General features: G+C 44.2%; 2 long non-coding RNA genes across 3 annotated transcripts; one reads left to right on the forward strand and one right to left on the reverse strand.

The window, feature by feature from the left end:
- The first annotated feature begins 608 nt into the window (after positions 1 to 608).
- On the forward strand, positions 609 to 25,414 carry LOC148379938 (uncharacterized). Its single transcript, XR_015855235.1, has 5 exons — positions 609 to 773; positions 2,524 to 2,590; positions 2,659 to 2,768; positions 3,037 to 3,143; positions 24,566 to 25,414. It is a non-coding gene; the product is annotated as an uncharacterized LOC148379938 (long non-coding RNA).
- On the reverse strand, positions 16,699 to 19,945 carry LOC148379939 (uncharacterized). Of its 2 annotated transcripts, XR_015855234.1 has the most exons (4): positions 19,709 to 19,945; positions 19,565 to 19,645; positions 18,646 to 18,827; positions 16,699 to 18,010 (listed from the first exon to the last, which is right to left on the reverse strand). It is a non-coding gene; the product is annotated as an uncharacterized LOC148379939 (long non-coding RNA). The 2 variants fall into 2 exon arrangements; XR_015855233.1 differs by lacking the exons at positions 18,646 to 18,827; positions 19,565 to 19,645; positions 19,709 to 19,945 and adding an exon at positions 18,265 to 18,629.
- Positions 25,415 to 27,334: the final 1,920 nt, after the last annotated feature.

The raw sequence follows: 27,334 nt of genomic DNA on the forward strand, positions 1-27,334 counted from the left end.
GTTCACACACACATACACACACAGCTGCAGGATTCTGCATCTCCTGCCCAGCTGACCCGGATACACTGATGGCCATGAAAAGAACTGTTGTTATCCACTGATGAAGGATACACACAAGCCAACAGCGTCAAGTCTCGTGATGCTGTTCGTCATCTAATTCCCAATTACATGTTTGAGAACTACAGATGGAATTAAAAGTAGATGAATATGCAGATAACATTCATCCAAAATAAAAGTGATATAATATATTCTTTTTATTGATATGACTTTTTTCATTTCATTCTTTTTTAATATGACCAAGTTTGACCCACTTCCTTGCCCTACATTGCAACCATTAAAACACTAATGCGGAGAGTGGAATCCATCAGCGTCAAATCACTTTTAGTGGTTTTGTTGTCTTGTGCCAGACAAGCATGACGTCCATTTCTCTTTGCTCCCATCTATCTACCAATTTATCTCTGCACAAAAACACAATTTTGATTACTCAGAAAGTGTTTCTCTTAAGTGGCCTCTTAATAATAATCTTTCAGCTCCCAAACAAAATGTTCTGTTCATTTTTTTCTTCATCTCAGTTTTTCAGTCGGGTCTGCTATGTTTATTTACAGAGTCAGAACATGATGTCATCCTCGCTTCCTGGAACAAAGAGAGAGAGAGCACAAAAAAATACCCCCAAATTGATTCAGCATCACAAGGACGCATCAAAGCTAGAAGATCAGAATGAATAGATGGGATGGAGACCTGGGGGCTTCGCAAGAAGGAGGTGTTGGAAAAAGGTGAGGAGAATAAATTGAGGTTGGGGAAGTCAGACAGGTTCACAAAGTGACATCTAGTACAGAAATAAAAAATAACTGCTTCACCATGTTTGCTTCAAATGCTGGACTCTACTAATTAACCTGAGTCTGCAGACATTGGTGACTTCCTGTTTTTTTTTTTTTAAATTTAATGTAATAGTGAGGACATAGAAGAACCTTCTCAGCTTGCCTAAACACTACCAATAAAATTTTAAATTAGGTAGCCGGGCCAAAATAATGTACTGCATAATGTATGTAAATAACATGAACTAAACGCTCCTCAATCTGGTTTATTTCGAATTTCCTATAGCAACACTGCCCTCTGGCGGAATTTAAAATAATTGCCTTGTTATGAGATCCAGTTCCAGTCCTTACAAGTAGAGAGCGCTCATTGCACGCGATTAAGCGTTGTTTGCTACTAAACCTGCATCAGAAACATTTTTTGATTTTGACATGTATGCTTGAAAACAGCTATTTCAGTGGACCTAAACCAAAGTACTGAGTACTTCTAGATATGAAAGTTAAAGGCATGTTTATTGTTGTGGTTGTATTTTGCTAGCTGGAGGATGCAAATGATTAGAAACACTGATACAGAATTTTATAGGGAATTCTTAAATCACATTATATCATCTATGTGTACCTAATGACGTGTCTTTCTGTCTTTAGGGGTGGGGTGGGGGGGGGGTCAGGGTCAAACCTGTTAACCCCTCCATTGAAGAACATATCATCAGGGGTGTTCTCTACACCATTAGTCACACAAACACACATCCTGATCCCACAGGCAGAAGATTGCTGTTAACACATAGCAAACATTTGATCCGGCAAGGGGATCAGCCGACTGATCCTCACCCCCATTAGCTCAATGGGTTTTACCGGATTGCTTGCATTTTACTGTCTGCACACTGAATAGACGCCGAGCCCCTGGTGGCAATTTGGAGACGTGATTTATACCCTTAAAGATGACATATATATAACCTTAGCTTCAAATAAATGAAGTGAGAAAGCATATTAGTTGTTTTTAGGGTGTGATGGGATTTATGGGGCCGAAGAGAGACTTATTTGTTGTTAAAGCGCCGCCGGTGGTGTTAACCCCTGACCCCGCTGCTCCCTGACCCCTGGAGGACAGCTCCATCCACGCGTCAGGGAGAAGGCCTGTCACAGAGCAAACATCCAAGACTGCAGGGGGGGACGCATGCAGACAATTAAAAAGCAGCCTGAGTAAAGAATGTCAGGCCACCGGATGCATCAAGCGTTTGCAGGAAAGTGTGAAGATGAGGGCAGATAAAGAGCTTGTATTTTTAAATGAATCAAATAAATGCAACATTAAATGATGCAATAAATGTGTCATTAAATAATAGAAAGATATAAATAAAGGAAATAATTTGTTATTAAATGTATTATTAAATATGCTTTCTCTGTTACTTTGAGCTTAAAAAAAACCCACACACATAATTAAGCCATATTTGCTACAGAAGTGGATTTAAAGAACGAATTGTATTGTTATGTCGCCGTCTTGTGGTTATTGTGAAAACTGCAACGTCATGTAACATTAGTTCCAACAGGATCAGTGCTCGTTTTATTGGCAGTTTAGCTATCAAAAGGTAAAGCATAGAATATTAAATGCGGTTTTAATGGTTGCATACCAGATCTGTTATGTTTTCATTCATTGTAATTGTGATTGACTCACAAGCCAATAAAGGAAAAAGCATTGTGCCTCTCAAACCAATGTCAGGAGGATGTAGAAGAGGAAATTATTCAACCAAGATGGACAAAAAAAGATGACATCATGCATGAGAAAGGTGATACTACCCTCACCCCCTGCTGTGATTGGCTCCTTTGCCAAAACCAGGAAACATGTGGTTTGCAGGTACATTCAAATCCTTATTTGGGAATGAATAGTTTACCCAACATTGCGACCCTGACAGGACACTTTCGTCATCATTGCATCTCTCACCCGAAGACAAGCATTCCTTGCAGGTGAGTCAGACCCAATCAGTTATTCCGTGGAAATAATACACTGAAGATGAGGGTGTTTTTGTTTGCTTTCTATATGACGAATCCCCCTATTTGGTCATTCTTGATGGATTTCACAGTCTTAGTATATCAGATGGCACACCGGATGCTGATTATTATCCGAGTAACCCCCATGCGACCAACCCCAAACAAATGACAACACAGATGCAAAGAGAAATGTCCATCTAACTATTGACTTTTTTAAAAATGTATTTCTCTTTGTATCCAACAGATATAATTGACAAACGTCATTGCTGTCGTGACAAAGAGGAGGAAAATGTCAAGAGTGGAACTGGTTTTAGCTGGAAGTCACCACCTGCACATGCTGCACGCCAGCAGGTAAAGCATGTTGCCTTGGTTGCCTGGTTTGTTTACAAAAACATAGCACTATTAGCTTCAGATTGACAATGACAAAACAAAAACTTTAAAAAGTCACACGGACTAGTTAGAGCTAGGGCTAGAGCTAGTGCTAGAGCTGGGGTTAGGGTTGTTAGAGCTAGGGTTAGGGTTAGACCAAGGGTTAGAGCTAGTGCTAGAGCTAGAGTCAGGGTTAGAGCTAGAGCTAGTGCTAGAGCTGGGGTTAGGGTTGTTAGAGCTAGGGTTAGGGTTAGACCAAGGGTTAGAGCTAGTGCTAGAGCTAGAGTCAGGGCTAGTGCTAGAGCTAATGCTAGAGCTGGGGTTAGGGTTGTTAGAGCTAGGGTTAGGGTTAGACCAAGGGTTAGAGCTAGTGCTAGAGCTAGAGTCAGGGCTAGTGCTAGAGCTAGTGCTAGAGCTGGGGTTAGGGTTGTTAGGGCTAGGGTTGGACCAAGGGTTGGAGCTAGTGCTAGAGTCTAGTGCTAGAGTCAGGGTTAGAGCTAGAGCTAGTGCTAGAGCTGGGGTTAGGGTTGTTAGAGCTAGGGTTAGACCAAGGGTTAGAGCTAGTGCGAGAGTCACACGGACATTCCATGAGGTACACCCCCATTTTCAGGTGTGCCTAATAACTTTATGCATTTTTTTGTACGTGTCAAGAATGTGTATTTGACTACTTGCTCTTTACACAATGTAAATAAAACCAAAGAATAGAACACCAGACAAGTTTTAAATGGTTTTAATGTTTATTAAAATAATAATAATAATAGTACATTTCAAACCAGCAATCTAATGTGTAATTGCAGTAGATATATTGGATAACAATATTTAGGCGTATATATGCATAAACGTTATTTAAAAACTACTACAAGTGTTCTACCACGATGTAGTGTTTACCAGCTCAGTGGCCTTGTGTTAGAGTGCCCGCCCTGAGAATGGGAGGTTGGGGGTTCAAACCCCCAGCCGGGTCATACCAGTGACCATTATCAAAATGGTACCCGTTTCTTCCCTGCTTGGCACTCAGTGTAAGGGGTTGAAACGGGGCCTCCTTTGGTGAATCGTAAATCGACATTCTGGTCTACATAGTGATCCGTTGATGCACGGGAAGGAAGGCAATTGACTCGTACGCGAAGGGGAAAGTCAGGAAAGTCGTTCCCTCATTGAAATGTGAATAACTCGCTCACACATTCGTTCGTTGGTGAGCGGGAAATGCAATTGACGACTCGTTCGTGAACGGGAAGGGACGTCATTTTCTTCTTCGTTTTGTTTTACGGCGAGGTGGCACCAGCTTCAATGGGCATTACTGACACCTACTGGTTGAAGTCATGAACAGTGAACTGCGCATGCGCCGCAGCCACGGCGTTTTTGGACAAACACAAGAGCCGCACATGTTGTAAACAGCTAGGACCAAGTCGCTATTTCTTTTTATTCGTTGTTATTTGTTGAACGGTTGCAACAAATCACTGCTGCTTTGGTGTCTGCCGGAGCGACACACGATATGCTGACCGGGATCGTATGAGAGGAGTTTTCTTCATATCTTTCCCAAAGCCGTGGAAGAACCGAGAGAAATGCTTTCGCTGGGTAGAAGCAATTATTCTCAAAGCGTCTCCCTGATCTTAAGCTCCCAAGAGAGCAAGGAAAAACTCAAAAAAACGCTACTAAAAGAAAGAAATAGTATTATTTATTCATATAAAAGCCGGTCCGCGAAAATATTTCTGACACGTAACCGGTCCGTGGCGCAAAAAACGTTGGGGACCACTGAGCTATATTCGCTTGTGAGCTCCTCCATAAAGCCATATGTATTCCATGCAACGTAAGCGAGGCTTCCGTAGTGTAGTGGTTTGTCCTCTGGGCTCTCACCCAAGCGAGCCCGGTTCGAATCTCAGTGGAACCCAAAAATTTTATCATAGAAATTTTAAATTTTATCATCATTTTATCATGCCCCATATAACCATACACCTCCTTAGAGCTAGGTTTAGCGCTATGGTTAGGTTTAAAGCTAGGGTTAGTGGTAGTATTGAAGCTAGGGTTAGGGTTAGACCAAGGGTTAGAGCTAGAGCTAGGGTTAGGGTTAGGGTTGTTAGAGCTAGGGTTAGGGTTAGACCAAGGCTTAGAGCTAGAGCTAGGGTTAGGGCTAGAGCTAGGGTTAGGGTTGTTAGAGCCAGGGTTGGGGTTAGACCAAGGCTTAGAGCTAGTGCTAGGGCAAGGGTTAGAGCTAGAGCCAGAGGTAGAGCTAGGGTTAGGGTTGTTAGAGCCAGGGTTAGGGTTAGACCAAGGCTTAGAGCTAGCGCTAGTGCTAGAGCAAGGGTTAGGGTTAGAGCTAGAGCCAGAGGTAGAGCTAGGGTTAGGGTTAGGGTTGTTAGAGCTAGGGTTAGGGTTTGACCAAGGGTTGGAGCTAGAGCTAGTGCTAGAGCTAGGGTTAGGGCTAGAGCTAGGGTTAGTGTTGTTAGAGCCAGGGTTAGGGTTAGACCAAGGGTTAGAGCTAGTGCCAGAGCTAGAGTCAGGGCTAGTGCTAGAGCTAATGCTAGAGCTGGGGTTAGGGTTAGGGTTGTTAGAGCTAGGGTTAGGGTTAGACCAAGGGTTAGAGCTAGAGCTAGTGCTAGAGCTAGGGTTAGGGCTAGAGCTAGGGTTAGGGTTGTTAGAGCCAGGGTTAGGGTTAGACCAAGGCTTAGAGCTAGAGCTAGTGCTAGAGCAAGGGTTAGGGTTAGAGCTCGACCCAGAGGTAGAGCTAGGGTTAGGGTTAGGGTTGTTAGAGCTAGGGTTAGGGTTAGACCAAGGGTTAGAGCTAGAGCTAGTGCTAGAGCTAGGGCTAGAGCTAGGGTTAGTGTTGTTAGAGCCAGGGTTAGGGTTAGACCAAGGCTTAGAGCTAGAGCTAGTGCTAGAGCAAGGGTTAGGGTTAGACCTAGACCCAGAGGTTGAGCTAGGGTTAGGGTTAGGGTTGTTAGAGCTGGGGTTAGGGTTAGACCAAGGGTTAGGGCTAGAGCTAGTGCTAGAGCTAGGGTTAGAGCTAGAGCTAGGGTTAGGGTTGTTAGAGCCAGGGTTAGGCTTAGACCAAGGCTTAGAGCTAGAGCAAGGGTTAGGGTTAGAGCTAGAGCCAGAGGTAGAGCTAGGGTTAGGGTTAGGGTTGTTAGAGCTAGGATTAGGGTTAGACCAAGGGTTAGAGCTAGGGCTAGGGCTAGAGCTAGGGTTAGGGTTGTTAGAGCCAGGGTTGGGGTTAGACCAAGGCTTAGAGCTAGTGCTAGGGCAAGTGTTAGAGCTAGAGCCAGAGGTAGAGCTAGGGTTAGGGTTAGGGTTGTTAGAGCCAGGGTTAGGGTTAGACCAAGGCTTAGAGCTAGCGCTAGTGCTAGAGCCAGAAGTAGAGCTAGGGTTAGGGTTAGGGTTGTTAGAGCTAGGGTTAGGGTTTGAACAAGGGTTAGAGCTAGAGCTAGTGCTAGAGCTAGGGTTAGGGCTAGAGCTAGGGTTAGTGTTGTTAGAGCCAGGGTTAGGGTTAGACCAAGGGTTAGAGCTAGTGCTAGAGCTAGAGTCAGGGCTAGTGCTAGAGCTAATGCTAGAGCTGGGGTTAGGGTTAGGGTTGTTAGAGCTAGGGTTAGGGTTAGACCAAGGGTTAGAGCTAGAGCTAGTGCTAGAGCTAGGGTTAGGGCTAGAGCTAGGGTTAGTGTTGTTAGAGCCAGGGTTAGGGTTAGACCAAGGCTTAGAGCTGGAGCTAGTAATAGATCAAGGGTTAGGGTTAGACCTAGACCCAGAGGTAGAGCTAGGGTTAGGGTTAGGGTTGTTAGAGCTGGGGTTAGGGTTAGACCAAGGGTTAGAGCTAGAGCTAGGGCTAGAGCTAGGGTGAGGGTTGTTAGAGCCAGGGTTAGGGTTAGACCAAGGCTTAGAGCTAGAGCTCGTGCTAGAGCAAGGGTTAGGGTTAGAGCTAGAGCCAGAGGTAGAGCTAGGGTTAGGGTTAGGGTTGTTAGAGCTAGGGTTAGGGTTAGACCAAGGGTTAGAGCTAGAGCTAGAGCTAGGGTTAGGGCTAGAGCTAGGGTGAAGGTTGTTAGAGCCAGGGTTAGGGTTAGACCAAGGCTTAGAGCTAGAGCTAGTGCTAGAGCAAGGGTTAGGGTTAGAGCTAGAGCCAGAGGTAGAGCTAGGGTTAGGGTTAGGGTTAGGGTTGTTAGAGCTAGGGTTAGGGTTAGACCAAGGGTTAGAGCTAGAGCTAGGGTTAGGGCTAGAGCTAGGGTTAGGGTTGTTAGAGCCAGGGTTGGGGTTAGACCAAGGCTTAGAGCTAGTGCTAGGGCAAGGGTTAGAGCTAGAGCCAGAGGTAGAGCTAGGGTTAGGGTTAGGGTTGTTAGAGCCAGGGTTAGGGTTAGACCAAGGCTTAGAGCTAGAGCTAGTGCTAGAGCAAGGGTTAGGGTTAGACCTAGACCCAGAGGTAGAGCTAGGGTTAGGGTTAGGGTTGTTAGAGCTAGGGTTAGGGGTAGACCAAGGGTTAGAGCTAGAGCTAGTGCTAGCACAAGGGTTAGAGCTAGAGCTAGGGTTAGGGTTGTTAGAGCCAGGGTTAGGGTTAGACCAAGGCTTAGAGCTAGTGCTAGAGCTAGAGTCAGGGCTAGTGCTAGAGCTAGTGCTAGAGCTGGGGTTAGGGTTGTTAGAGCTAGGGTTAGGGTTAGACCAAGGGTTAGAGCTAGTGCTAGAGCTAGAGTTAGGGTTACAGCTAGAGCTAATGCTAGTGCTGGGGTTAGGGTTAGGGTTGTTAGAGCTAGGGTTAGGGTTAGACCAAGGGTTAGAGCTAGAGCTAGTGCTAGTGCTAGGGTTAGGGCTACAGCCAGGGTTAGGGTTGTTAGAGCCAGGGTTAGGGTTAGACCAAGGCTTAGAGCTAGAGCTAGTGCTAGAGCAAGGGTTAGGGTTAGAGCTAGACCCAGAGGTAGAGCTAGGGTTAGGGTTGTTAGAGCTAGGGTTAGGGTTAGACCAAGGGTTAGAGCTAGAGCTAGTGCTAGAGCTAGGGCTAGAGCTAGAGCTAGGGTTAGTGTTGTTAGAGCCAGGGTTAGGGTTAGACCAAGGCTTAGAGCTAGAGCTAGTGCTAGAGCTAGAGCTAGGGTTAGGGTTGTTAGAGCCAGGGTTAGGGTTAGACCAAGGCTTAGAGCTAGAGCTAGTGCTAGAGCAAGGGTTAGGGTTAGACCTAGACCCAGAGGTAGAGCTAGGGTTAGGGTTAGGGTTGTTAGAGCTGGGGTTAGGGTTAGACCATGGGTTAGAGCTAGAGCTAGTGCTAGAGCTAGGGTTAGAGCTAGAGCTAGGGTTAGGGTTGTTAGAGCCAGGGTTAGGGTTAGACCAAGGCTTAGAGCTAGTGCTAGAGCAAGGGTTAAGGTTAGAGCTAGAGCCAGAGGTAGAGCTAGGGTTAGGGTTAGGGTTGTTAGAGCTAGGGTTAGGGTTTGACCAAGGGTTAGAGCTAGAGCTAGGGCTAGAGCTAGGGTTAGTGTTGTTAGAGCCAGGGTTAGGGTTAGACCAAGGCTTAGAGCTAGCGCTTGTGCTAGAGCAAGGGTTAGGGTTAGACCTAGACCCAGAGGTAGAGCTAGGGTTAGGGTTGTTAGAGCTAGGGTTAGGGTTAGACCAAGGGTTAGAGCTAGAGCTAGTGCTAGAGCTAGGTTTGTTAGAGCTAGTGCTAGAGCTAGGGTTAGAGTTAGGCTTGTTAGGGCTAGGGTTAGGATTAGAGCTGGGTTTAGGGTTAGATCTAGAGCTAGGGCTAGGGTTAGGGTTAGGGTTGTTAGAGCTAGTTTAGACCAAGGGTTAGAGCTAGCTCTAGCTCTAACCCTTGGTCTAACCCTAACCCTAGCTCTAACAACCCTAACCCTAACCCCAGCTCTAGCACTAGCTCTAGCTGTAACCCTAACTCTAGCTCTAGCACTAGCTCTAACCCTTGGTCTAACCCTAAACTTAGCTCTAACAACCCTAACCCCAGCTCTAGCACTAGCTCTAGCTCTAACCCTAACTCTAGCACTCGCTCTAACCCTTGGTCCAACCCTAACCCTAGCTCTAACAACCCTAACCCCAGCTCTAGCATTAGCTCTAGCACTAGCCCTGACTCTAGCTCTAGCACTAGCTCTAACCCTTGGTCGGACCCTAACCCTGGCTCTAACAACACTAACCGTAGCACTAGCCCTAACCCTAGCTCTAACCCTTGGTCAAACCCTAACCCTAACTCTAACAACCCTAACCCTAACCCTAGCTCTACTTCTGGCTCTAGCTCTAACCCTAACCCTTGCTCTAGCACTAGCGCTAGCTCTAAGCCTTGGTCTAACCCTAACCCTGGCTCTAACAACCCTAACCCTAACCCTAGCTCTACCTCTGGCTCTAGCTCTAACCCTTGCCCTAGCACTAGCTCTAAGCCTTGGTCTAACCCCAACCCTGGCTCTAACAACCCTAACCCCAGCTCTAGCCCTAACCCTAGCTCTAGCTCTAACCCTTGGTCTAACCCTAACCCTCGCTCTAACAACCCTAACCCTAACCCTAACCCTAGCTCTACCTCTGGCTCTAGCTCTAACCCTAACCCTTGCTCTAGCACTAGCTCTAGCTCTAAGCCTTGGTCTAACCCTAACCCTGGCTCTAACAACCCTCACCCTAGCTCTAGCCCTAACCCTAGCTCTAGCTCTAGCTCTAACCCTTGGTCTAACCCTAACCCTAGCTCTAACAACCCTAACCCTAACCCTAGCTCTACCTCTGGCTCTAGCTCTAACCCTAACCCTTGCTCTAGCACGAGCTCTAGCTCTAAGCCTTGGTCTAACCCTAACCCTGGCTCTAACAACCCTCACCCTAGCTCTGGCCCTAGCTCTAACCCTTCGTCTAACCCTAACCCCAGCTCTAACAACCCTAACCCTAACCCTAGCTCTACCTCTGGGTCTAGGTCTAACCCTAACCCTTGATCTATTACTAGCTCCAGCTCTAAGCCTTGGTCTAACCCTAACCCTGGCTCTAACAACACTAACCCTAGCTCTAGCTCTAACCCTAGCTCTAGCACTAGCTCTAGCTCTAACCCATGGTCTAACCCTAACCCCAGCTCTAACAACCCTAACCCTAACCCTAGCTCTACCTCTGGGTCTAGGTCTAACCCTAACCCTTGCTCTAGCACAAGCGCTAGCTCTAAGCCTTGGTCTAACCCTAACCCTGGCTCTAACAACACTAACCCTAGCTCTAGCCCTAGCTCTAGCTCTAACCCTTGGTCAAACCCTAACCCTAGCTCTAACAACCCTAACCCTAACCCTAGCTCTACCTCTGGCTCTAGCTCTAACCTTAACCCTTGCTCTAGCACTAGCTCTAAGCCTTGGTCTAACCCTAACCCTGTCTCTAACAACCCTAACCCTAGCTCTAGCTCTAACCCTAGCTCTAGCACTAGCTCTAGCTCTAACCCATGGTCTAACCCTAACCCCAGCTCTAACAACCCTAACCCTAACCCTAGCTCTACCTCTGGGTCTAGGTCTAACCCTAACCCTTGCTCTAGCACTAGCTCTAGCTCTAAGCCTTGGTCTAACCCTAACCCTGGCTCTAACAACACTAACCCTAGCTCTAGCTCTAGCCCTAGTTCTAGCACTAGCTCTAGCTCTAACCCTTGGTCTAACCCTAACCCTAACTCTAACAACCCTAACCCTAACCCTAGCTCTACCTCTGGGTCTAGCTCTAACCCTAACCCTTGCCCTAGCACTAGCTCTAGCTCTAAGCCTTGGTCTAACCCTAACCCTGGCTCTAACAACCCTAACCCTAGCTCTAGCTCTAGCACTAGCTCTAGCTCTAAGCCTTGGTCTAACCCTAACCCTGGCTCTAACAACACTAACCCTAGCTCTAGCTCTAGCCCTAGCTCTAGCACTAGCTCTAGCTCTAACCCTTGGTCTAACCCTAACCCTAGCTCTAACAACCCTAACCCTAACCCTAGCTCTACCTCTGGGTCTAGCTCTAACCCTAACCCTTGCTCTAGCACTAGCTCTAAGCCTTGGTCTAACCCTAACCCTGGCTCTAACAACCCTAACCCTAGCTCTAGCCCTAACCCTAGCTCTAGCACTAGCTCTAACCCTTGGTCTAACCCTAACCCTAGCTCTAACAACCCTAACCCTAACCCCAGCACTAGCATTAGCTCTAGCTGTAACCCTAACTCTAGCTCTAGCACTAGCTCTAACCCTTGGTCTAACCCTAACCCTAGCTCTAACAACCCTAACCCCAGCTCTAGCACTAGCTCTAGCACTAGCCCTGACTCTAGCTCTAGCACTAGCTCTAAGCCTTGGTCTAACCCTAACCCTGGCTCTAACAACCCTAACCCTAGCGCTAGCTCTAACCCTTGCGCTAGCACTAGCTCTAGCTCTAACCCTTGGTCTACCAGCTCTAACAACCCTAACCCTAACCCTAGCTCTACCTCTGGGTCTAGGTCTAACCCTAACCCTTGCTCTAGCACTAGCTCTAGCTCTAAGCCTTGGTCTAACCCTAACCCTGGCTCTAACAACCCTAACCCTAACCCTAGCTCTACCTCTGGCTCTAGCTCTAACCCTTGCCCTAGCACTAGCTCTAAGCCTTGGTCTAACCCCAACCCTGGCTCTAACAACCCTAACCCTAGCTCTAGCCCTAACCCTAGCTCTAGCTCTAACCCTTGGTCTAACCCTAACCCTAGCTCTAACAACCCTAACCCTAACCCTAACCCTAGCTCTACCTCTGGCTCTAGCTCTAACCCTAACCCTTGCTCTAGCACGAGCTCTAGCTCTAAGCCTTGGTCTAACCCTAACCCTGGCTCTAACAACCCTCACCCTAGCTCTAGCCCTAGCTCTAGCTCTAACCCTTGGTCTAACCCTAACCCCAGCTCTAACAACCCTAACCCTAACCCTAGCTCTACCTCTGGGTCTAGGTCTAACCCTAACCCTTGATCTATTACTAGCTCCAGCTCTAAGCCTTGGTCTAACCCTAACCCTGGCTCTAACAACACTAACCCTAGCTCTAGCCCTAACCCTAGCTCTAGCACTAGCTCTAGCTCTAACCCTAGGTCTAACCCTAACCCTAGCTCTAACAACCCTAACCCTAACCCCAGCTCTAGCATTAGCTCTAGCACTAGCCCTGACTCTAGCTCTAGCACTAGCTCTAACCCTTGGTCTAACCCTAACCCTGGCTCTAACAACACTAACCCTAGCTCTAGCCCTAACCCTAGCTCTAGCACTAGCTCTAGCTCTAACCCTTGTTCAAACCCTAACCCTAGCTCTAACAACCCTAACCCTAACCCTAGCTCTACTTCTGGCTCTAGCACTAGCGCTAGCTCTAAGCCTTGGTCTAACCCTAACCCTGGCTCTAACAACCCTAACCCTAACCCTAGCTCTACCTCTGGCTCTAGCTCTAACCCTTGCCCTAGCACTAGCTCTAAGCCTTGGTCTAACCCCAACCCTGGCTCTAACAACCCTAACCCTAGCTCTAGCCCTAGCCCTAGCTCTAACCCTTGGTCTAACCCTAATCCTAGCTCTAACAACCCTAACCCTAACCCTAGCTCTACCTCTGGCTCTAGCTCTAACCCTAACCCTTGCTCTAGCTCTAAGCCTTGGTCTAAGCCTAACCCTGGCTCTAACAACCCTAACCCTAGCTCTAGCTCTAACCCTAGCTCTAGCACTAGCTCTAGCCCTAACCCTTGGTCTAACCCTAACCCCAGCTCTAACAACCCTAACCCTAACCCTAGCTCAACCTCTGGGTCTAGGTCTAACCCTAACCCTTGCTCTAGCACTAGCTCTAGCTCTAAGCCTTGGTCTAACCCTAACCCTGGCTCTAACAACACTAACCCTAGCTCTAGCCCTAGCTCTAGCACTAGCTCTACCTCTAACCCTTGGTCTAACCCTAACCCTAGCTCTAACAACCCTAACCCTAACCCTAGCTCTACCTCTGGGTCGAGCTCTAACCCTAACCCTTGCTCTAGCACTAGCTCTAGCTCTAAGCCTTGGTCTAACCCTAACCCTGGCTCTAACAACCCTAACCCTAGCTCTAGCCCTAACCCTAGCTCTAGCACTAGCTCTAGCTCTAACCCTTGGTCTAACCCTAACCCTAGCTCTAACAACCCTAACCCTAACCCCAGCTCTAGCATTAGCTCTAGCACTAGCCCTGACTCTAGCTCTAGCACTAGCTCTAACCCTTGGTCTAACCCTAACCCTGGCTCTAACAACACTAACCCTAGCTCTAGCCCTAACCCTAGCTCTAGCACTAGCTCTAGCTCCAACCCTTAGTCAAACCCTAACCCTAGCTCTAACAACCCTAACCCTAGCTCTACCTCTGGCTCTAGTTCTAACCCTAACCCTTGCTCTAGCACTAGCGCTAGCTCTAAGCCTTGGTCTAACCCTAACCCTGGCTCTAACAACCCTAACCCTAGCTCTACCTCTGGCTCTAGCTCTAACCCTTGCCCTAGCACTAGCTCTAAGCCTTGGTCTAACCCCAACCCTGGCTCTAACAACCCTAACCCTAGCTCTAGCCCTAACCCTAGCTCTAGCTCTAAGCCTTGGTCTAACCCTAACCCTAGCTCTAACAACCCTAACCCTAACCCTAGCTCTAGCTCTAACCCTTGGTCTAACCCTAACCCTAGCTTCAATACTACCACTAACCCTAGCTTTAAACCTAACCATAGCGCTAAACCTAGCTCTAAGGAGGTGTATGGTTATATGGGGCATGATAAAATGATGATAAAATTTAAAATTTCTATGATAAAATTTTTGGGTTCCACTGAGATTCGAACCGGGCTCGCTTGGGTGAGAGCCCAGAGGACTAACCACTACACTACGGAAGCCTCGCTTACGTTGCATGGAATACATATGGCTTTATGGAGGAGCTCACAAGCGAATATAGCTCAGTGGTCCCCAACGTTTTTTGCGCCACGGACCGGTTACGTGTCAGAAATATTTTCGCGGACCGGCTTTTATATGAATAAATAATACTATTTCTTTCTTTTAGTAGCGTTTTTTTGAGTTTTTCCTTGCTCTCTTGGGAGCTTAAGATCAGGGAGACGCTTTGAGAATAATTGCTTCTACCCAGCGAAAGCATTTCTCTCGGTTCTTCCACGGCTTTGGGAAAGATATGAAGAAAACTCCTCTCATATGATCCCGGTCAGCATATCGTGTGTCGCTCCGGCAGACACCAAAGCAGCAGTGATTTGTTGCAAACGTTCATGTTATTTCCGAACAAAAAGAAATAGCGACTTGGTCCTAGCTGTTTACTACATGTGCGGCTCTTGTGTTTGTCCAAAAACGCCGTGGCTGCAGCGCATGCGCAGTTCACTGTTCTAAAAAAGTTCATGACTTCAACCAGTAGGTGTCAGTAATGCCCATTGAAGCTGGTGCCACCTCGCCGTAAAACAAAACGAAGAAGAAAATGACGTCCCTTCCCGTTCACGAACAAGTCGTCAATTGCATTTCCCGCTCACCAACGAACGAATGTGTGAGCGAGTTATTCACATTTCAATGAGGGAACGACTTTCCTGACTTTCCCCTTCGCGTACGAGTCAATTGCCTTCCTTCCCGTGCATCAACGGATCACTATGTAGACCAGAATGTCGATTTACGATTCACCAAAGGAGGCCCCGTTTCAACCCCTTACACTGAGTGCCAAGCAGGGAAGAAATGGGTACCATTTTGATAATGGTCACTGGTATGACCCGGCTGGGGGTTTGAACCCCCAACCTCCCATTCTCAGGGCGGGCACTCTAACACAAGGCCACTGAGCTGGTAAACACTACATCGTGGTAGAACACTTGTAGTAGTTTTTAAATAACGTTTATGCATATATACGCCTAAATATTGTTATCCAATATATCTACTGCAATTACACATTAGATTGCTGGTTTGAAATGTACTATTATTATTATTATTTTAATAAACATTAAAACCATTTAAAACTTGTCTGGTGTTCTATTCTTTGGTTTTATTTACATTGTGTAAAGAGCAAGTAGTCAAATACACATTCTTGACACGTACAAAAAAATGCATAAAGTTATTAGGCACACCTGAAAATGGGGGTGTACCTCATGGAGTGTCTGTGTGACGTCACAGATCAAACAGCCAATCAGAAAGTGGGGGTGAGGGCGGGTGTGGCGCCATCTAGTGTCCCAGTGACGTAGGTACACCTGTAAATGGCGGTGTACCTAATGGAGTGTCTGTGTGATTCCCTCGTTAAGTGCACCTGCGTGAAAAGTTTTAGCTCCTGCGGAACATGAAAGTGACCAAAAACTTTTCACGCAGGTGCGCTTAACGAGGGAATCTTGGAAAACATGTTGGAACGCGGCCCTGAGGACTAGAGGTTGACACCTGTGACCTTTGACCATGAAATTTCCCTAATAAAGTGGCCTGTTATTAGGCACACTTGAAAATGGCGGTGTACCTAATGGAGTGTCCGTGTGATTCCCTCGTTAAGCGCACCTGCGTGAAAAGTTTTAGCTCCTGCAGAACGTGAAAGGAGCTAAAACTTTTCACGCAGGTGCGCTTAACGAGGGTCACTTGGAAAACATGTTAGAATACTGCCCTGAGGACCTAATGGAGTGTCCGTGTGACGTCACAGATCAAACCGCCAATCAGAAAGTGGGGGTGAGGGCGGGTGTGGCACTTTTCACTTTCAGTTTAGCTTTGGCTGTGATTTTTCCTTAATGAAGTGGCCTCTTATTAAGTACACTTGAAAATGGCTTTTCAAACTAGGGTTTAAAGCTAAGGTTAGAGTTTCAAAGTAGGGCAGAAGCAGAGATTCAAAACTTGATTTCAAAGTTTTTGCCTTGCGTGCAGGAGACCCTGTTTCATGTATAAATGTTGCACACCATGGGTCTTGAACCCCGGTCTCCTGAACACCAGGTAAAGTCTTTGCCACTGTGCTACTTTGGAGTGAAAGTTTCAAAGTATTTTTGCGTATTTCAGATACATTTCAGGTAAATTTTCAAAATTGACAAATGAGAGCAAGATCCCTGTTTGGCTTATTATGTAAAGTTTTTGCCTTGAGTGCAGGAGACTCAAATTTGAAGCTCATGTATATCTGTTAGATACACAAAAGGTACCCACGATAGGTCTTGAACCCAGATCTTCTGAACACGAGGTAATGTTTTCACCGCTTGGTCACTTTGGTGTGGAGCTTTCAAAGTAGTTTTGTATATTTCAGGTACATGTCTTGGACAACAAATTTACTAAATCGACCGAACTTAACAAGATCTCTGTTTGGCCTCGTACAGGGCTTTAAACCCTACTTTGAAAGCCTAACTCAAGTACAAAACTCTACTTTGAAGCCCTAACCCTAGCTTTAAACCCTACTTTGAAACCCTAAAACTCGTATGAAACCCTACTTTCAGACCACAAGCTTAGCTTTAAACCCTACTTTGAAACCCTAACTCTAGTATAAAACCCTACTTTGAAGCCCTAACCCTAGTTTGAAATCATTTGCACCCAAAACACACTTTGCAATCTGAGCTGCATAATCCAAGGAAGCATTTGGAGGAAGTGAGAACAAGAGGAACAGGAAATCAATGTCTCCTATTTTCTTGCAATGTTTGGTTGGATCCATAGCAACCCTTCAAGTGCCCGAGCACATAAACACAATCATCAAGCAAATATCATCATAATTTATTTTCAATTCAGACATAATTCTACTCGTTGGAGTCACTTCCACGGAACAGGTTTGTTGTTGTGATTGCTGGGGAACTTCTCGTGAGGTGTGGTGGGAATGTTGCTTTGGCTCATAAACCAAAGTCCTCAGGGCATCAAAGTTCACAGAGATTGAATTCCCTCAAATGACACAGCAGAGTGATTTTACGACTCTTAAGGATTTTAAAAAACCTGTTTGCGCCGTAGGGGGGGTTGTCAATGTCACATGTATATTGCAATATAAATTTAAATGATTCAGTAGCAGAGATTCAAAACTCGATTTCATAGCTTTCAATTTGAATTTGAAATGGCCACACACAGTGTAATCTAGTTACACAACTTTTTTAAACCACAGTGAATAAATCACAGAAAAATGATGATTGACATCTGAATTCTGCTTTTGCAAGATGTATCTTGTTGTATATATTTTTTTATTTGTTTTTCTCAGCGCATTAATCAGTATTTGGCCTATTACGCAAGAGCTGTTATCAGTATTTAAAACAATTAAGAGTGCAAGTCGATGCAAACCACAAGCATGCTTGAGAAAATTCATTTGGCCAACAACAAGAAGCTTCACAATGAATGTTTGACAGATATTTTTTTTGTCACTCATATTTTCCAAGCCTTTTTGTCTGCAAAACAATTTGAGCACATTTTCCTTTACATTCGAACGTCCTTTTCGTTCATGTGTGTGTATGTGTGTGTGAGGGCGTTCACAGCAAAGGATTTACCATGAGCCGGCATTCCAGAAGTTGTTGTCATATATTTTCCATGACATCAAAGTAGTGTGAAAACTGAAAAGGACAAAATGGCTGTCAATTAGCGCCACCGATGAGTGTCACAACGAACAAAAGAAGCGTAACAATCGTGATTTCTAGAAATCTCTGTCAAACAATCATGGCATGCGCGGTATGTGACCTGACCTGAAAAAAAAAGGGACAATTACATGAAATATGAACATCCTGTGTTGATTTTCGAGGCTCCTGAGTTGACATTCGTCGAATATTATTAGGTTTATTCATGACCGGTACTTTTATGAGGCAACATTGAGACGTGTTCTTATCTCGTGTTCTGCAGGGGCCACTGTACGGTTCCTGTTATTTCCGTACTCCTTGCCTGGCAATTCCAATTGTCTAAGCACTCGTGGCAAAAAATAAGAATTGTTTGTTATTCCAGTGCCATTCCACAGCGGCGTGAGCGTGTGTTGTTTTGACTCGGGGAACAATCAGCTGTTGCAATAATGCCGTCTCCTTGGTTTATTTACGGGGGACGTTCCTAAAAAAAAAAAAAACTTTTAATGGGACGCAGCAAACACTGTCACGTTTTCCACCGAAAAACAATCACGTGAGTGAAAAGAAAAGAAAAAAAAGATCCTTTTTTTCATGCTTAAACCGTTTCAGCACCACTTGTTCTTTGGAAAGTGAACAACAGGAAGCATCTTGTTGGAATTTGCCAAAAGTTGCTCATTGAAAACAAGATAAGCCCCAAAAGCTGGTGTAATCTAAAATGGAAAAGTACTTAATGATTACCTGGGAAGCTGAAGAATGAGGGAAGGAGGTGGATGCTGGAAAGAGGGGGAGTCTCCACTTTCAAAAGCTCCCCCCCCCCCCCGAGAACAAAACAGGAAACCATCCCGTTGTTTTGCTTTTGTGGCCACGACAAGTGTTTGGAATTTTAAGGAGGTGAATTCACATGTTTACGCTCACGTCTGCGCTCAGGTCCGAGCATGCACGCGTAAACATTTCCACGCACAGCAACGTGCGGCGTATTCAATCGCACACAAACACGCGTGGAGAGAATGTCTGGCATGCCTTGATAAGCGGAGACGTGAAGCCCGAGAGCCCCCCGTTGGATGTTATGAGGAGCTGTGGGTGAATAGACTAAATAGCTTGCCATGCTGCTTGACTGACCTTGCTTCAATCTGGACTTTCGTTCTTAAAGACACGTCGATCCTTGGGTCTTCTTGATTTTGCTTGGAAGGCTGAAAAAGCGTGGTGACCTCTTTCGAGAATTGACGTATTGACATTGGGGAGTTTATCAGGAGTGTTTGGGAATCAAGTCCGGGAATTGGGAAGGATTCCTGGAAATACGTCTGGTTAAAAAAGGGAATACGTCTGGTTAAAAAAGGGGATTTTTTAAAAAAAAATAGAATAAATCAATTCAAGAAACATATCTAAAAAAAAAAACTCTTGAAAAAAATAAATAATGAAAAAAAATCTGTATAATAAATAAATGTATAGTAAATAAATAAAATAAATTTCAATCCAAACATTAACGTTAAAGACATGGCCGTTTTCTTTTTGTTCCTTTGAACCCAAACTTTTCTCTGATTACACTTTGTTGGGCCTACAGACGTTGTCAGTCAGGTCCAAAGGCATTGACCTTTAACCTGTGGAGAAGTACTTCCAGGTGGTGCCTCTCTGGTCTTGCCCTGACACCGAGCAGCGACGTACACACACACATGGGAGTGCCGATCCTAAACAAGCAATGATCTGGCGAGTCAAAAATGTCGCATGAGCAGGCTCAACGTGCCAGCTCCTCACGTGACTGACTTCCTTTTAAATCGTTAAAGACTCCAATCATGGATTTGCTTTCTTTTAAAAGTTACCTGGAATTTTGCCTCGCTTCCAAGTCATGGGTGGAGAAACCCAAGCTATTATGTAAATAAGCTTTTATCGAGACCTCACAAACACACTTTCATTTTTGGAGAAGCACAAACTATTTCGCAATCACCTCTTTGGTCAGGTGCTTAGCGTGTGAACTTCTGAGCAGAAGGATTAATTAGAGGAATTTACTGTTTTACAATTCTTCACATATGAGCATACTTACCGCACGTGTAATCTTCCCGAAGGAAATTGTAGTTATGTCATTTTTTTTTCCCGTGCTTCCACCGAAGCCCTCCCAGCTCGCCTGTGAAATATTAAACCACAGTTAGCGATGCGATAATTTATACGGATTAACCACATGGTCAACCTGTGAGATGAAGATGAATGGCTGGACATTTTCTTTCTTATTATGAGTCAGCCATCTTTGTCTGGGAATTCTGGGAGGTCCATCACCTGCACAGACGAGTGATACAGAAGTATGAGAAGGAGAATTTGGTGCTGAATGAATGATGCCAGGTGCCTCCTGCACTGGATGGACCCCACAAGCTGCACGGGTCCAGTTCCATCCTGTTTACACCTTCACTTCTGTCCTCACGTTTGTGACGGAAAAGACATTTTTCATTCCTCCTCTTGTTTTCTTCATAGCGACTTCCCAGAGCCACAAAGTAGATTTTTGGCCTACTTTCAAAAGTGATACGGATCTCGCCTGTGTACGACACCAGTTGCAACATGATTTTTCTTTAGCCTCTGTTGGCTGCTTGATATTTATCGTTTTCCGTAAGAACGGCGAGAGCGTGCAAATTCCGCAAATGTCATCACCCAAATAAAGCAAAAAAATCATTATTATTGATCTTTATTTATTATTTATTATTTATTATTGATCTTTTCTCTCGTGTTGAGGTTTTGGTGAGGATTTTCAGATTTCAAATTGATACTAATACCTCCTCTGAGCTTCAGGATTATCCCCAGTAAGAAGTTATCTGTCGACGCTTGCGGCACGGCGCTTAATGGAGCAGTTGAGACGTGCGTATGTGTGCATGGCTTTGGGATTAGCGTGACATTGAGCCGTTTCCTCATATTTGAAGCTGAATGGATGATCTCATTGTCCGAGGAGACACGTTGCACGCAAGAAAATCTAAGTGACACGAGGAAGTATCTCGTAGTAGTTGTGGGTTCTTTCGGAAGCGTCTTTGATGGATTTAAACAGCCCACCAGGGGGTTGAACTTTGTGACCTTTGGGTCCAACTTTGATCTCGGAACGCGTGGCCCGGGGGATGTGCGATGGACGGGTCAAGGATTAAGAGCGTCGGGCATCTTCTGCGACACCAATAGACTTTAAGATGTAAAAAAAAAAAAAGATGGGAGACACCAGGCGGCTGGCACAGACATCAGGCCCAGATGAAGAATGCGGATAAGGATGGCAAAAAATTCAAGATAGCAAATGTCCAGATGGAAATTTTGGATTCCGAGTCTTCCAGCACGTGCGACTCAGAAACTTAAAATTGGGCAACCTCCTTCTTCTGCATGTTTTTTTTTTCTCCATCACCTCAGTCACATTAGGTAAGACGACTGCATTCCAGCAACTCTTTAGTTGTGGAAGTAAATTTCCGCTTAAGAGGAACATTTTCACCTAATGTCTTGTTAGAAATAACAAACAAGCTGCCAAGATAAATCACGCCATGTTTTTATCCCCTCCGCTTATAAAGGCTGACATTCAGTCATGTTGATGTCGTCCGCACAGCGCAGTTCCTCAGGAAGATCCAAGGGTCAACGAGACTCGGAATGCACGGAAAGTCATGTGTCCTTTAACACACACACACGGAGCCAATCTTCTATCTGTGCCTTTGTGGCAAATGAGCACAACGGGGGGATATTTACATTAATTTGCTGGGATGTCAGCAATAGACTGCATGTTGCTGTTTTGCTAATCAGATAAAAAAGGTTACGCGGCAAAATGTAAGGACATAACACCGGCAATCAGGAGCAATGGGCAGGATGCACTCGGCTAAGTAAATACTGAGCAATGCTTTGATAAATGGGTCACGGGCCCCTGCTCACCCCCTCCCCTCTCCTAACCCCCATTATTTAAGCCACCTTGTTCCAGGCTGAATGAATGTAAAAATAAACTTGGATGTGAGTGTAGGCGTAGCAGTCAAACAAGCTCGCTTCCATTTATGCAAATTATGGGTTATGGATGTTGGGTGAGGCAAAAAAAAAATTTGCGGCATTTTTAAATGCATACAATAATGGCCACGACTTTGCAGGAAACAAAATAAGTCATTGTTACCAACAATAAAATGCATTTTCTTGCTCGATGTAAAGTTATGTTCAATTATAGCCGTCAAGTTCAATAATGAAAGAGAATGAACCCAATAAACTGAATTAATTTTACTGAATTTTCTTTTTTCTTTTTACTGAAAAGAAAAATGAAATCCACTCAGTTCATCTCCTCAACTTCTTTATAATATTCTCTTTTCAGACAGCACTATTTATCAACAGTCCATAATTTATTATGAAAATGATAACTAACAGATTATGTGAATAATTTGTGTATGCTAGAAGCAAGGAAACATTTTTACTATTATGGAACATGTTGCTCAGTGTTTACAAGCTGACAAGTAACAACAGTCTCAATTCATATCTCCGCCAAACGAAAATGATCTTGCTACCAGCCAGCGCACATTCAATATTTAATATAACGACAGCACCCAAACAAGCGGCGTGCTTATATTATTTTTCTTTCCAGACGACAACATTATACGATAATGATGATAGCTTCTACGAATTTCAATATCAGCAGGAAGCTTCGTGTCAGAGTTAGCGTAGTGGAGCGTTGGGGGGGGTCACACCTGTCAAGCGCTACTGTAACATCTGCGGCTTTGCAGGTGGTACAGTAGAAGCTTCTGCGTGATGCAGCTGTCAGATGCTGAGCTCAGCGTGCGTAGATCTTTGACACGTACGTCATATGTGGAAGATAAGATCCACAAAAACTGACACTTGGCATCTTAAATCTGCTGACCTCATGTGAATAATCCCGCAGTTGTTTTTTTGTCACTCTCAGGTTAGATTAAATATAAAATTGCCATACAATAAAGAAGAATTAAATATATTTATCAAATAATTTTAAAAAGCAAAATGTTGATTAAATCATATATTTTGGCCTGCAAAGGTTTATTTAATGCTAATATGACACAAAAAGGGAAATTATTATTATATTATTTAGTCATTTTCAGCAGTATAAAGCTAATATTTTGTCTAAAATGAATTTGCTAACTTCATGTACACTTTTAAAAACACATTTTCCTACTTGCTGACTACTGAAAATGACATCACAAGTTCTCAGGGCCTAATGGCCAATCACAGCTCAGCTTGCAAACTTCACAAGCTACTTTCTAACATTTACATTGAATCATATAACCAGTCAGTCTTTTAAATGCTATAAAAAATAAATGGCAGAAATTTACATGTAGAAATAAATGCATATAGTTGTACAAAAAAATGTTAAAAGCACTTGTAAAATATTTTCCCTCCAGTCCAAGCACATATAATCACTAAAACCAGACGGTGGCAAATAAATGCCGTTATTACAAAGCAAATATAAATAAAGAGAAAATAACAGGGCGTAAAAAGAACTCCTCGAAATTACTTGAACCGCACACAGCATGAATGTTACATAACCTACCAACTGTACGAAATCCTTTTAACGCTTACAGGAAAAATTTAAGGTGACCCTTGTTTGAGGTAGGTGTGTGACAATCAGTCAGATGAATCACTAACTTTTGACAGAGTTGGACTTTTGTTTAGGGAAAAAAAATCTCCCCAAGTATGCTGCAGGTGCTCCCAATCTTATGTGTCGCCACAGATAACGGCCTAGCAGCGAGCGAGAGGGCGAAGCGACATTAGCCGAGTAGCAGAGCTGCAGCACACGCCGTGTCTCCAGCACAGTACAATAGCTGACTGATCCGATAAGATGGGATCAGAGACGATAACATAATGTGTAAACCTCTGTGTGTGCGTCTAGGTGTGTGCGTGCGGGTCGTCATTGCTTGTTGTGACACGCCGCCCCGCAAGGTTTCTAGTAGGATAACTTTCACCCTTGAGGACACACACGTAAACAATTTGAAACAAGCAAGCGTTCATGGATTGCTCTAAATTTGAATCCATGAACGCTTGCTTGTTTAGAATCTAAATTTTAGATTCTAAAAGATGGTTTAAAAACTGTTTTGGGGTTGGCGGGGGCTATTTAGAGTGCCTCGTCGTTGCGGCGAGATGAGATCTAATGAAATAAAAAGGGGAAAGGTGAATTTGGAAGTTTTATTTTTTTCTCCACATATAGAGGTGAATCTCTAATGACGCGACAGGACCTCAGTCGTCATTGTTCACATTTTCCACAGACTAATCAGCATTGCGTGGGGGGGGGCGGCTTTGTGGCGACAGACGCCGTCAATAGGAAATGGGTCTGAATGGAAATATGCCTGGAATGTGTTGCAAAGCGACCCAAAAAAAAAAAAAAATAGAGATAATGTTCCATCAGCACAGCAAACGGCTGTTTTCGTAGTCTTATCAGCGATTCAAGTGGAAGCACCTCGTGTGGTCAACGACGTCTGTTTTGATGTGTCATTTACTATTTCATTCATCAACTTGGACGGTTTAAGGGTCATAATGATTATAAGTGTAAGAAAAGACTTTTGTGTTTTTAGTCTTGGATTCGGAAAGGAACCATAACTTGTCCCTGCATGTAGGGTGTCAACGCCTGGATCAAATATTTGTGCCCTCGAATCAGTGGCTCTCTTGTATTGAGCCATTTTATTTTTTTTTAAAAACAACTCTGGATGTCTATGCTTAAAAAACAATTGCAGTTTTAATGATATCATACAAAAAATCAACGTTATGTGATGTAATTAGGTCAGATGCATTAAAAATGACTAAAGGATGATTACACTAGATTTTTTTTTTTTTATCCACCCCCCCCATGTTGACAACTGTAAAGAATGTTAAGTTCCAGGCCCCAACGTGAACAATGGTGGTGGCGTTCCGCCCGAGCCACAGGCGACTATGATTACGTATGAAAAGCTCTGACACAATGAGTCCAAAACAAGTTTATCATTTGGCGGCCTTCCTATCAAAACAACAACACCACACATACAAACATTTGAGGATGCGTTGACACCAGATGTTGTGTATTTACATCATTGATATCTGGATATTTTTTTTTTTTACACAGGATGTGCCTCACCAGCAAGAACGCCGCTTGCCCAGGTGCTTTGCAAACATTATCCCTTCAAACAATGAATGACACGACGCTGGGATGAATCACAGATGAAATAAAATTTTCCACGGCTTTCACACGCCTGTCAATATTTGTATATGAAAGAAATGGACGACAAAAAGAGCATCTCATCGCTACCCGCCTGGCAATGTAAACAAACACAGTAGACAAAAGAAAGTCGAGCAAAAAAACATCGGAAAAGCTCTCCAGGCATAACTGTGCAAGACTCATGACGCCCCCGGAACACAAAAATGTGGACGCTTGTCTTAATATTTAGTCTAATAGTGCGACAATACGCTGGATTTATTAGGTGCTGAAGCCCAAGTGTCCAAAACTTTATTTTTATAATGAGATAATACCAAACAATGTAACAACGACGACAAAAGGCAATAGCTGGAATACCAAGACGCTTTGTAACGTGTTTTTTGACACTACATTGAGCAATATAAAAAGTCTAAAAGCCAGATAGACATTTTTTTTTCACTAATCTGACCTACATATGCACAACTCAAATGAATTGATAAAATAATCTTGTAGAGTAAGAGGTTGCATAAGTATGCACACCCTAAATTCCTGGCATAAGGCTCTCACAAATTTTTGCATCAAGAAGCACAACATTTTTTTAAACAGCTTGGAGTCAACGAGTCTTGTCCAAATGTATAAACACGTTATGTAATGTACTTCTCATGTATACATGTAGGCTCCATGGAGAGTGTTTATTTTGTATTTCTGGCATCTCTGGGCTAAATTTGGATTAAAGATTGTAACGCTGACCCCTTTAATAAAACGAAGTGTACAATTCCACGCATTCCCAACATTCCCCGTTTATATGAGCAACAGGTGAGAGCCGTCTCCTCGCTCCTTTCTCAGTCACTTTAAATGAAGCCAAGCGTCTCAGATTCACGTCTGTCAGCAGAGTCTCAGTTCAAATATGCGAGGGGATATTCCTGTCATGTTTTGCACGCCTGACAGGTAGGGAGACACTTGGATTACAGGCAGGCGGGGTGATGAGAGACACCACGTGATAACCCTGATCCATTTAAGCCAAAATCTCAATATCACTCTTTGCGAGTGTGCTTGAGAACGGAAAATTAGGTGTGTTGAGTTAGCGCTGGCCGAGCTCGTCAGAAGTCGAGGCCCATCGGCCCCGCCCCGACGTTCCCTTTCTATTGTTGGCTGGCGAGCTGCAGAATTCCTGCCGAGCGGTGGAGATTCCTCGCTGTGTAATGGGCTATTATGCTAGCTCGCACGCTATTCAATAGACTAATGACTTGTGTCAAAAGCTAACGTCCCAAGGGAGTTGTTTGCATTGAAGTGAATAGTTCAGACGCGGACTGCCATTGTGTTGTGTCGCCAGGCCGGGCCAGGCTGGGCTCGTGCACGTTCACCTCTTTGGACTGCAAGTAGATTATGCAAGGAGGGATGTTGGTGCAGAACTGAAAGCTTTATTAGGCCAAAGCTGATTCATGCAGTAAAGGTCATGTCATTGGGTTTTAAATAGAATGAGGAGAATGTCAATCTGATAACCTAGAAGCGGGTTTTATTAGGATTGGCCTTTGTTTTTAAGCTTTAAAATAAATATCGTATCAATTGTATTGTACTTTACTGGTTAAATAATTTTTTTTCACTTATATAACTTTCCATCCGAGATGACTCTGCACGTCTTCAACTGTTTTGCAATCATGAACCAGGTGGATCTGGAAACGTTGGCATGTGCAGAAACAGTAACAGGTATTTATTGCTAGCAGCCGCAGGCACAGTAAGTCTAATTAGAATACATTTGCCACACAGCCTGCGGAGTTAAATGTTTTCCACCAATTTGCATTGGGTTGCCGCCTGCTGCCAGTTCAAACAATTTAGTGATGAGTGATGGGAGTGAATTTAGTTGCGCCGCCGTTTGAAGCTAACCCAAGAACAACTTGTATGACACTCACCACATCGCACGTAAATAAGAGCCAATCAGGAGAACCGATGCGGCAAAGACGCTAACGTACAGAATACATCCAATGCAAAAAAGGGTTCAAATATTTTAAAACATATCTGAACTTTTGACTTTTCAATTGTCAAAGGTTGTTGTTGTTTTTTTAAGCCACTGTAGATGATGACAGTTTTAAAAAAACAAGACAGTCATTCCCGACATGGAGAAACTTGAACCAAGGCATTAATGACGATGATTCCCGATCAAAGAGAATCGTTTGCTGTCAGCACAAAAAATGATTTGCGGCGATTGTATTGTGCATTGTTCAACTCGAAAATTTCCACAATCATGACCTAATAACCTGTCAGAAGAATATAAATCTTCAAATAAAACACATCATACTCAACAAAGACGCTTATTCTTTCTTTTGCTAGGAGCAGTGTTAATATGTGAAGTTATGTATTTTCGGGAAATTAAATGCAAGATTATTTAAAAGACAATTAAAGCGCCGAGACTGAAGGTTCTCACCGGACCCTCAAAGTTCTCAAAGCCAGACAGAGAATACTTAAAGAGTGACTCATTGATGACTCACGTCTCAGCAGGTGGTTGATGCAAAAGCAAGAAAGATGAGAAAGATGATCATCAGGGCAGGATTAAGTCACTGATGATGTCCAACAAGGGGGGTGCAAACTTTTTCTTCTCAGGGCTGCATACAAGAAAAAAAACTGTAACCAATATACAAGGCAATTATAAATAAATTTGTCATTTTGAAAAACTGTTTCACATAAATTTAGGATTTTTTTTTT

This window comes from Syngnathus floridae, chromosome 21 (genome assembly GCF_059516105.1).
Source record: "Syngnathus floridae isolate MCC-2025c chromosome 21, RoL_Sflo_1.0, whole genome shotgun sequence".
Lineage (NCBI taxonomy): Eukaryota > Metazoa > Chordata > Actinopteri > Syngnathiformes > Syngnathidae > Syngnathus > Syngnathus floridae.